This window comes from Lactuca saligna, chromosome 4 (assembly GCF_052625555.1).
Source record: "Lactuca saligna cultivar CGN05327 chromosome 4, ASM5262555v1, whole genome shotgun sequence".
Taxonomy (NCBI): Eukaryota; Viridiplantae; Streptophyta; class Magnoliopsida; order Asterales; family Asteraceae; genus Lactuca; species Lactuca saligna.
Window position 1 is genome coordinate 199541618 of NC_136420.1, and position 12286 is coordinate 199553903.

Genomic DNA, 12286 nt, shown 5'->3' on the forward strand with positions numbered 1-12286 from the left:
CACTATGTTTAGAATAAGCTAGGGTAAGCGGACTTACAATTTGGAAGCGATTGGTTGTGGATTCGGGGCGAAAACGGATCTAGAGAGAGTGTAAAAAGTCTCCAATAGACTCCACTCACCCTTATATAGGGTTTTGAGTCGGGGCATAGTGAAATTCTACCCGATACTACCGTTAAACGGGGCTTTAGGTCGCACCCGATTTAGTGGTCGTAATAATAAAACTTGACATTTTCCAAATGAATGAAAATGTGTGTCCTGTGTTTTATTTCCTTTTTCACGACTTAACGACTTGTAAACATACACAATTGAAATGTTTATTAAATTTGACGGCTTCTTATTAACGGAACTTTTGAACAGTGGAAAATTCCGTTAACGGTAACGGAGAAATGTAACGGGACAACTTGGGTTGTCACATCCTATCACATGATGTGTAATCATGACTGGTTTGACTCCTTCAAAGAGTGGGATGGCACAGTTAAGATGGGTGATGATTAGGTGAGCAGTATCAAAGGTAGGGGCACGGTGCATATCAGGATGCATGATGGCGTGGTCAGGAAGTGAGATTACTGGTACATTCCATAACTTCAGAAGAATCCAATTTCTTTTGGCACATTAGCTAAGAATGGGATGAGGTACGTTGGTGAAGATGATTGGGTCAAAGTGAGCAAAGGCTCTTTGGTTATAACGAAAGGGAAGGTGAATCATGGAGGGATCTATATCCTAGAAGGCATTATGATTATGGAAACAATGACTATCTCCCAATACTTGAATGAAGGTGATGACAAGACAAAGTTTTGGCATTGTAGGTTAAGGCACATGAATGAGAAGTGCATGTTAGTTCCAAGTAAACAAGGATTGCTTGGTGGAGAGGATACTAGGAAGATAAAGGTTTGTGAAGCTTGCGTCAAGGGAAAGCATCGCAAAGTGAAGTTTGATACCAGTCAACACACAAGCAAGGAAATCCTGGAGTATGTTCACTCAGATTTGTGGAAACCTGCACTAGTGAAGTCTCAAGTAGGATGCTCATATTTCTTGACGTTCATTGATGACTATTCAAGGAAGGTTCGATTTTACTTTTTGAAGAAGAAGGATGAGGTTTTTGGGAAGTTTAAGGAGTGGAAGACCATGGTTGAGAAAAGGACTGGAAAACAGGTCAAGAATATGAGGACTGCCAATGCGTTGGAGTTTTGTAATGCTCTATTTGATAATTTCTGTAAGGCAGAAGGTATAGTGAGGCACTGCACTGTACGGAACACACCACAACAAAATGGAGTCGCAAAACATATGAACCAAACACTCATGCAGCGTGCAAGGTGCATGTAGATATTTGCTAGGTTATCCAAGCAATTCTGGGCAGAAGCAGTTAACATTGCATGCTATCTGATGAACAGATCACCATCAACTTCAATTGACTTGAAGACTCCTCAAGAGGTATGGTCTGGGAAACCCTCCAACTATTCTAGTTTACTTATATTTGGATGCCCCACATATGCTCATGTGAATGATGGTAAACTTGATCCAAGGTCAATGAAGTGCATATTTCTAGGATATGTGACAGAGTAAAAGGTTATCGACTGTGGTGTATAAAAGAAGGAAGAACTCCTAAATTCATCATGAGTAGAGATGTGACCTTTGATGAATCTACCATGGGTAACCAGGGATGAGGTAAAACAAGTCAAGCAGGGAACAAAGGTCAAGGTGCTAGCAAGAAGGTGGAGTTTGCATCTCAAAATCCAGACAAAGTTGTGATAAGTGACAAAGAACATGGCAACATTGAATAGCCTAGATAAGATGAAACCTAAGAGTAACCCATGGGATCTTCGTCCAGTAGTGCTGATTTCGGGAAAGATGATGGGTGTGAATCTATAACAACAAGAAGATCGAATATGATTATTCGAAAACCTGACAGATATGTGGGATGTGTAAAATTAAGTGAACTTCAGTCCATTGCTTTTTCTTTAGCAACTAGAGAAGACATTGACATCGAGGAGCCTCAATCGTATAAAGAGGCTATGGTGATTAAAGAAGCAAATGATTGGTTGATGGACATGAATGAAGAAATGCAATCGTTAGAGAAGAATGAAACATGGGATCTTGTTCCATTACCAAAGGGAGCAAATCCAATGGGATGCAAGTGCATCTTTAAAAAGAAGGAAGGGATACCAGGATTTGAACTTGCTAGGTTCAAGGCATGGTTGGTAGCAAAAAGGTTCTCTCAGTAAAAAGGAATTGACTATCACGAGGTGTTCTCACCAGTCATGAAACACAATACAATTCGGGTTTTTTCAGCCATAGTGAGTGCATTTGATTAGGAGCTTACATAGCTTGATGTGAAAACTGCATTTCTTCAAGGAAATTTAGAAGACAATAATTATATGTCCCAGCCAGAAGGGTTCTTTGATGTTAAGAAGGACCATGTATGTTTTCTGAAGAAATCTCTATATGGTTTGAAGCGGTCTCCACGACAATGGTAAAAGAGATTTGATTCATTCATGATCTCGAATGGCTACACTTGGAACCAGGTTGGCAATTGTGTTACTCATAGGAATTGTCACCAGATTCCTTCATATACCTATTGATATATGTTGATGATATGCTCATCGCATCCAAAGACATGTCTAGAATAAATGACTTGAAGGCAACCTTAAAGAATGAGTTTGAGATGAAGGACTTGGGAGCAACAAAGAAGATATTGGGGATGTAGATACAAAGGGATAGAAAAGCAGGGAGGTTGTGTATTTGTTAGCAAAAGTACATTGAGAAAGTTCTACAATCATTCAATTATGATCAGCCCAAGCCATTTGGAACTCCTTTGGCGTAACTTGGTCCAAGCATTATACCCACTACTAATGAAGAAAGAAAGTACATGAGCAGGGTTCCATACTCTAGTGTTTTTCGAAGTCTCATGTATGTTATGGTTTGTACCAGAACTAATTTGGCTTATGTAGTTAGTGTGGTTAGTAGGTTTATGAGTAATCCTGGGAAGACTCGTTGAGAAGTTGTAAAGTGGATAATGCGATACATGAAGGGAACGATGGATGGATTCCTGGTGTATGGAGAAAATACGAAGAGTGACTTGGTAGGATATGTTGGGTTTTGAGCATTCTAACACTCCTAAGTGTACATGCAAAACCTAAATACCTTGGATATATGTTTTCTCTATTATACATGCAAATATGAAATTTCCAAGGTATTCATCCTAACTAGCAAAATAACATTGATTCATATGGATATCTCAAGTTAGAATTACATACGTCTTTGATGTAGAATGTCTTCATGAAGATTGAGTGCATAGTACCCCAAGTGTGACACCTCAAATGGTTCACACAACACGAAATGCACATGGAATGACTTGAGAGAAATGGAACACTCCTTGAAATCATCTAGCCCTCATATTCACACATTAGTGTCCGATTTCTTGAGCCATGGGATTCTTTTATACGGTGGCTATTAGGGTTACACCATGTAACTCATAACTTTCCCCATTCCTTATGCTCCATGGATTTTAACCTCCATGGAGTATCCATGGTTCACCCGATAGACTTAGTCCAACATAAGGAATCTTGGATCACAAGCCCACATATGTAAGAATGAATGATTTACACAATCAACCCATATATTTAATTAGTCTCCTTTTGATCACTTAATTAATTCCAAATTAATTCTTGATCAATAATAATTAAATAACCTTATTAATATATTAGAACTTATAATATATTAACCAACCTTAAGTGTTATTTCTCTCATTATAGTCTATCCAAATGCATGATAGCATGCAACCCAAATGGTCCATGCCGGGTCGGGTTAAGTCTTACCCATTATAGTTATAGACTTAGACATTAATCCAACAGGATATGCTGACTCGGATTATGGTGGTGACTTATAGAAGCACATGTCATGGACGTGCTACATATTCACTTTATTCAGATGTGCCATCAGTTGGAAGTCAACGTTACAAGATACCGTTGTTTTTTCTATAACTAAATTCGAGTACATGTCCATGTTGGAAGGAATAAAGGAGGAGATATGGTTGTAATGGCTTATTCAGATTCTTGGTCTAAAGGTGGAGAAACCTTTCTTGTTTTGTGATAGTTAAAGTGTTTTGAGTCTTGCAAAGAATCATGTGTATCACGAGAAGACGAAGCACATTGATGTTAGACTGAATTTTATTCAGGATATTTTGGAAGAAGACAAGTTTTCAATACTGAAGATTGATACCAAGGTCAACCCATCAGATATGTTGACAAAGTTGTTGCCCATAAAGAACTTCAAGCATTGCTTGGACTTGGTTGATATTCACAGGAGGTAGGTCCTTTTGAGGATGAATTACAGGAAGGGAGAGGAAGTTTGTGTTCGTGGTGGAGTTTAGAGGATGCTCAAGTCAAGGTGGAGATTTTTAAATGTGACTTGAGTATTTGGATCATGTTCGTGATGCATTTGGAGCACTTGGACCTCAATGGAGAACTTGGGGTTCATGGATCTTGTGGAAAAGGAATGAATCTTCTGAGAGAGTAATGGATCATCAGATAAAGTAACTGATAAAGTGTCAAAGGAACGAATTGTGTTTAAGGGGGTTTGGAGCACCTGGAATGAGTTTGGAGAACGTGGAAGAGGTTTGGAGCACTTGTAAGGGATGTGGAGCAAAAAGGGTGTTGGGTTTTGAGCAATCTAACACTCCTAAGTGTACATGCAACCGTAAATACCTTGGATCTATGTTTTCTCTATTATACATGCAAATATCAACTTTCCAATGTATTGTTCTATTCTAGCATACAAAACTTTGAATAACACAAGTTAGAATAACATACCTTTTGTTGGTGCTTGTCTTCATGAAGCTTGAGTGCCTAGTGCCCCAAGTGTGACACCTCAAATGGTTCACACAACACCATAAGCACTTGGAATAACTTAGAGAGAAATTAGAACACTTCAAGAATTGGCTTGCCCTCCATGGATCTAGTGGCCGATTTCTCACATCAATAAGATGCTTATATAGTTGTTACACTTAGGGTAAACCCTAATTGTCATGGGTTTCCATTTCCTTGGATCCATGGGTTCAAATACACCATGGAGCATCCATGGAGCATCCAATGGGTTTGAGCCCAACTTGATAATCCATGGAGCATTAGCCCACTATATAAGTATGGATGATTTACACAATCAACCCATATATTTAATTAGTCTTCTTTTGATCACTCAATTAATTCTAAATCAATTATTTATCAATACTAATTAAATAATCTTATTAATATATTAGAACTTATAATATATTAATAAACCTTAAGTGTTATTTCTCTCATTTTAGTCTATCCAAGTCCATGATGCCATGCAACCCAAATGGAGCATGCCGGGTCGGGTCAAGTCTTACCAATTATAGTTATGGACTTAGACATTAATGCAACAGTCTCCCACTTGGATAAGTCTAAAACTATTATTGCAAGTATGAATTCAGAACCCGACTAGCAACTGTAGCTCTCAAAAGCTTCTGTCGATCTCTGACCTTATCGATGAACTTTGACCTTTGTCAATGACTTGTCCATTAGATAAGTGATCATATATTCCTCCATTCTAGATATCATTGATGGGTTTTGAGCATTCTAACACTTCCTAAGTGTACATGAAACCCTAATAACCTTGGAGCTATGTTTGTCTAATTATCATGCAAAGTTGAATTCCAAGGTTATATTCCTATCTAGCATACATGGGGAACAATTTTAACTTAAAGTATAGATAGAATAACTTACCTTGTTGTTGTTTGTGTTCCTTGAAACCTTGTGAGCCTAGCACCCCAAGTGTGATGCCTCAAATGCTTCACACAACACCAAATACTCTTGGAAGAACTTATGAGAGAACACACACTTCTCAAAAATCGGCCAAGCCCTCTTGTTTCTTAGTGTAGCCAATTTTAGGTGGAGAACATGTTTCTTATATAGTGTTGACACATCTAGGGTTAAACCCTAATGTGTCATGACTCTTCATTTCCATGACCCATGGGTTTGTAACTCCCATGGAGCATCCATGGAGCATCCTATGGGTGGAACCCAACTTGATAATCCATGGAGCCTCTTAGCCCACTATACAAGATATGGATGATTTACATAATCAACCCATATATTTAATTAGTTATCTTTTGATCACATAATTAATTCTAAATTAATTCTTGATCAAACTAATCAAATAATATTATTAATATATTAGAACTTATAATATATTAATAATCTCCAAGTGTTATTTCTCTCATTTAGTCTATCCAATTGCACGGTGCCATGCAACCCAAATGGACCATGTCGGGTCGGGTCAAGTACATACCAGAAATAGTTATGGACTTAGACACCTTATCCAACAGTCTCCCACTTGGATAAGTCTAATAACTATTACTGCAAGTATGACTTCAGGAACCGATTGGCAATCGTAGCTCTTTACAAGGTTTCTCGGAACTGAGAAGATGATGGTACGCCATTTAAGATAAGTGATCATATAATCCTCTGTTCTAGATATCAGTCGGACAAATACACGGAACAATGTCTTACTTATTGTCCAACAGTTTGTTTCCCGATTTCCGATTTGTTTGACAAAGAACTTCATTGAACACATCAATTTAGTTCTGACAGGGCCTGGTACATAGGTCAAAACAAAGTCATCGAGGGGCCCAGATATCAGCTTCTTTATCCAAGAAGGAATAGATAAACTTCGACTCATATGTTTGTTCTACCACTCATTGAATTACACACAAGAGCACGATTTATAACATCGAGTTACCAATGCGTTTTTCGTACAATCAATGCATAACCAACTTGTAAGTAACAAATCATATCTCTAGGTTTGAAGACTTATACGATATTACCGTCTCACGATCACTCGAGATAGAATTCCATGAAGTGATTCCAGTGAGCGTGGGTTGAGTCCAATGCTCAGAACTTTTGAGCACTCATGATTGCTGTAGCCTTGTCCAAGACCTCTACAACCAAACATGACAGTCTTGATTCATATCTACTTCCGACATATGACCGACTGTGGAGGTTTGAATAATATGTTATACCAAACAAAAATTATTCTGGATGTCAAAAAATGCAAAAGAAATATAGTAAATGATCGACAAGAGATAGCAACAGTTTACTCGTAAATAAAACACTTTTATTCATCATCAGATGTCAATTACACTTTACAAATTTCGAGGTTATCTAACTACTAAATCTAATATCATCCTTCAGCCCTATGCTCCGAGCATGCTGGAGATGCTTAACCCGAGTCAGTCCCTTCGTGAGGGGATCTGCCGGATTCTCATCTGATGATACCCTCTTTGCCACGAGGAGTCCTTCTTCGATCCGATGTCTGATGAAATGGTATTTTCTGTCGATGTGTCTGGATCTCCCGTGATCCCTTCGTTCCTTGGCTAAGGCAACAACACTTTCACTATCACAGAAAATTTCCATTGGCTCTTTAATAGCTGGTACAACTCCAAGGTCTCCAATGAAGTTCCTCAGCCATAACGCCTCCTTTGCCGCCTCGCTAGCTGCAATATACTCTGATTCACAAGTAGAATCTGCCACTGTCTCTTGCTTGGAACTCTTCCAAGAAATTGCTCCTCCATTTAGGGTAAAGACCCAGCCCGACTGAGAGCGGAAATTATCCCTATCATTTTGGAAGCTAGCATCACTATACCCTACAACTCTCAAGTCATCACTCCCACCGAGGGTAAGGACCCAATCCTTAGTCCTTCGTAGGTACTTGAGAATATTCTTTACCGCAGTCCAATGTGCCTTGCTAGGGTTCCCCTGAAACCTGCTAACCATGCTCAGGGCAAAAGCTACATCAGGTCGGGTACACGTCATAGCATACATGATCGATCCTACAGCCGAAGCATAAGGTACTCGACTCATTTGTGCTATCTCAACCTCAGTGCTAGGGCTTTGTGTCTTACTCAGTTTGGTGTTACTCTGGATGGGCAACTCTCCTTTCTTGGAGTCTTGCATTCTGAATCTCTTCAGCACCTTATCCAAGTAGGTACTTTGACTAAGTCCAATTAGTCTTTTACTCCGATCTCTCAAGATCCTTATCCCTAAAATATAGGCAGCTTCACCAAGATCCTTCATAGTGAAACACTTTCCAAGTCAGGACTTTACTTCCTGCAGGGTTGGAATGTCGTTTCCTATGAGTAGTATGTCATTCACATACAATACCAAGAAGCTAACTATACTCCCACTAGCCTTGACATACACACAAGATTCATCTTCACTCCTAGAAAAGCCAAATTCCTTGACCTTTTCATCAAAGCAAAGATTCCATCTGCGAGGTGCTTGCTTTAACCCATAAATGGATTTCTCAAGCTTACACACTCTATTGGGGTACTTGTTGCTGACAAAACCCTTTGGCTGACTCATGTAAACATCTTCAGCCAACTTTCCATTAAGTAAAGCGGTTTTGACATCCATTTGCCAAATTTCATAGTCATGAAATGCGGCTATGGCTAACAGAACCCGAATAGACTTAATCTTGGCTACCGGAGAAAAGGTCTCATCATAATCCACTCCAGGAATTTGAGAGAAGCCCTTTGCAACCAGTCTAGCCTTATAAGTGTGTACTTTACCATCCATGTCGGTCTTCTTCTTGAAGACCCATTTGCACCCCACTGTCTTACGACCTGGTACATTTTCAACCAAGTTCCAAACTTGATTGTCATGCATGGATTGTATCTCGCTATCCATAGCCTCTTTCCATTTAGCAGACTAGGGGCCTGCCATGGCTTCCTCGTAGCTGTTAGTGTCATATTGACTTACTAGTGTTCCATCACTAATAAGTGTCTCACCTTCTGCAGTAATATGGAATCCATAGTAATGCTCAGGTGCACTCCTAACTCTCGTGGAACGCCTCAGAGGTACAGATTCGTCAATTGGCTCAACAGGAGTTTCCTCCTCAAGTTGAGGGCTAGAGTTTGAAGTTCCATCACCACTTAACTCTTGAATTTCTTCAAGATCAATTTGCCTCCCACTGTCTCCTTGGCTTATAAACTCTCTTTCTCAAAAGACTCCTCTTCTTGCTACAAAGACCACATTGTCACTATGTCTGTAATAACGATTAGCATCCCTTGTGGCATGTTTGAATGGTCCACACACATCCGTGTGTATAAGGTCCAACAAACCTTCACCCCTTTCACACGAGCCTGTGAAGGGTGACTTTGTCATTTTTCCAAGTAAGCATGATTCGCAACTATCATTTGACTTTAGGTCAAACGACTCCAAGACTCCATCCTTTTGGAGTTGGCCTATGCGTTTCTTGCTTATATGTCCAAGACGATAATGCCATAATGATGCTTTATCCAAGTTATTATTATTAGTAGAATCAATACACAAAACATTATTTCCTAAGTTATCTACAACAGACACAGCTTCATACACACCATCACAAGGTAATGCTTTAAAATTAAGAACATTATTAAAGAAAGCATCAATAGAACCAACTTCATTATTAAACGAAAAGGTAAACCCTTGTTTGTACAAAGCATGAAAGGAAATAATATTTCTTGCCATTCCTGGCGAGTAACAACACTTATTCAAATCTAAACTAAACCCACTACTAAGCGATAAAGTATAAACTCCAATCTTGGTGACAGGTGATGTTTTCCTGTTCCCCATGATCAAGTTTATTCTTCCTTGCTCCACATCCTCACTTCTTCTTAGTCCCTGCAAGTCACAACAAATATGAATACCACAACCGGTATCAAGGACCCAAGATTTCGAATGGGGTGAGTTATTAGAAATGATAGTGTAAATACCTGCATGGTTGGGTTTGACTTTCCCATCCTTCACATCCTGCTGGTACTTTGGGCAGTTCCGCTTCCAATGAGCTTTTTCATGGCAATAGAAGCATTCAGCCTCTTTTGGGTCAGAAGAAGGAGTAATGAAACCTTTCTTGGTTTCACTTGAAGAAGAGCCATCAAGGGTCCGAGCCTTGGTACCCTTCAAAGATCTCTTTCTCTTCCTCCCTTGACTTTTCCCGATTGCCAAAACCAGAGTTGAGTTTGGAGTAGGAGTGATAGCAACTGACTTCCCCTTAAGGCCTGTTTCTGCAGTCTTGAGAAGTCCCTGAAGTTTGCTGAGAGTGACCTCTTCCTTATTCATGTGATATGTCATGCGGAATTGATCATAGCACGATGGTAAGGAGCGCAAAATTATATCTATTGCTAGCTCCTCAGGGAGGTTCACATTAAGTTTCAGCAATCGATCAACATACCTTTGCATTTTTTGCATGTGGCTCGTGACGGAATCCCCGTCCTTCATCATGGTTGTTATCATGGAGCAGATGATTTCATAGCTCTCTTGTCGTGCACTTTGATGGTATCTTTCCATCAAATCTTGGTGCATTTCATAAGGGTAGAAATCCTCATAGGACTTTTGGAGTTCTGCTGTCATTGTGGCCATCATGATGCATGCTACTTTCGTAGCATCCCTTTCATTTGCCTGAAAGTCAGCGATCTCCTGAGGAGTTGCAGTGGTCTCATCAATCTCCTTAAGCTCCTTGTCAAGGACATATTCTTTGTCCTCATAGCGGGTAATCATCCTGATGTTTCTGATCCATTCATTGAAGTTGGATCCATCAAAGGTGACTTTCCCACACAAACTCATAAGAGTAAAGGAGCCATTAGGATTCGAGCCAGAAGCATTATTTGAAGACATCTGAAAGAGGAGAACAAGCTTAGTATAGATTTAAGAGAGTCCTTAATAAAACACCCAAATGTAATATTAAGGCTAGGATCCAATCACAATATAATATAAAGCTATACCATATTTGAAAGGTAGGTGAATGACGATTCACCAATTTCCACCACGAAAACCGAAATATTAGATATTAGGTTTTATTGGTTTTTAGAAATTTCCACGAAAACCAAAATATTATTTTCGACTTTTTTCAACTTTTATGCACAAATAAAAACAAACAAGCCTAGGCTCTGATACCACTGATGGGTTTTGAGCATTCTAACACTTCCTAAGTGTACATGCAACCCTAATAACCTTGGATCTATGTTTGTCTAATTATCATGCAAAGTTGAATTCCAAGGTTATATTCCTATCTAGCATACATGGGGAACAATTTTAACTTAAAGTATACATAGAATAACTTACCTTGTTGTTGTTTGTGTTCCTTGAAACCTTGTGAGCCTAGCACCCCAAGTGTGATGCCTCAAATGCTTCACACAACACCAAATGCTCTTGGAAGAACTTATGAGAGAACACACACTTCTCAAAAATCGGCCAAGCCCTCTTGTTTCTTAGTGTAGCCGATTTTGATGGAGAACATGTTTCTTATATAGTGTTGACACATCTAGGGTTAAACCCTAATGTGTCATGACTCTTCATTTCCATGACCCATGGGTTTGTAACTCCCATGGAGCATCCATGGAGCATCCTATGGGTGGAACCCAACTTGATAATCCATGGAGCCTCTTAGCCCACTATACAAGATACGGATGATTTTCATAATCAACCCATATATTTAATTAGTTATCTTTTGATCACATAATTAATTCTAAATTAATTCTTGATCAAACTAATCAAATAATATTATTAATATATTAGAACTTATAATATATTAATAATCTCCAAGTGTTATTTCTCTCATTTAGTCTATTCAATTGCACGGTGCCATGCAACCCAAATGGACCATGCCGGGTCGGGTCAAGTACATACCAGAAATAGTTATGGACTTAGACACCTTATCCAACAATCATATGGACTGAGACATGGATTATAATCATTCTCTCTGTCCATTTGTTGTTTCCCAATTTCTGATTTATGACGACTGACTAATTGAACAAATCAAATCAGTCCAGGCCCGACCGAGCACTTACTTTTGTCATAACTAAATCATCGAGGGGCCCACAAATATCGCTTTTATCCCAAAGGTAAAAGGAATGGATAAACTTCGACTCATTTGCTTGTACCAACTATTTGTTGAATCATACACAAAGGCACATTTTATAACATTGAGTTACCAATGCATTTACGTGCAATCAATGTATAACCAACTCATAGTCAACAACTCATATCTCTAGGTTTCAAGAATATAAGATATTATCGTCTCATGGTTCACTCGTGATAAAATCCATGAAGTGAATCCAAATGAGCGTGGGTTGAATCCAATACTCAGCCCTTATGAGTACTCATGAATGTTGTAGCAACTATTGCATTGACTAAAGCACTTTAGACAAATCATACAAGCCAAATTCACGACAGTCTTGATTCATATCTACTTCCAACATATGACCAACTGTGGATGGTTTGAATAACCTGCT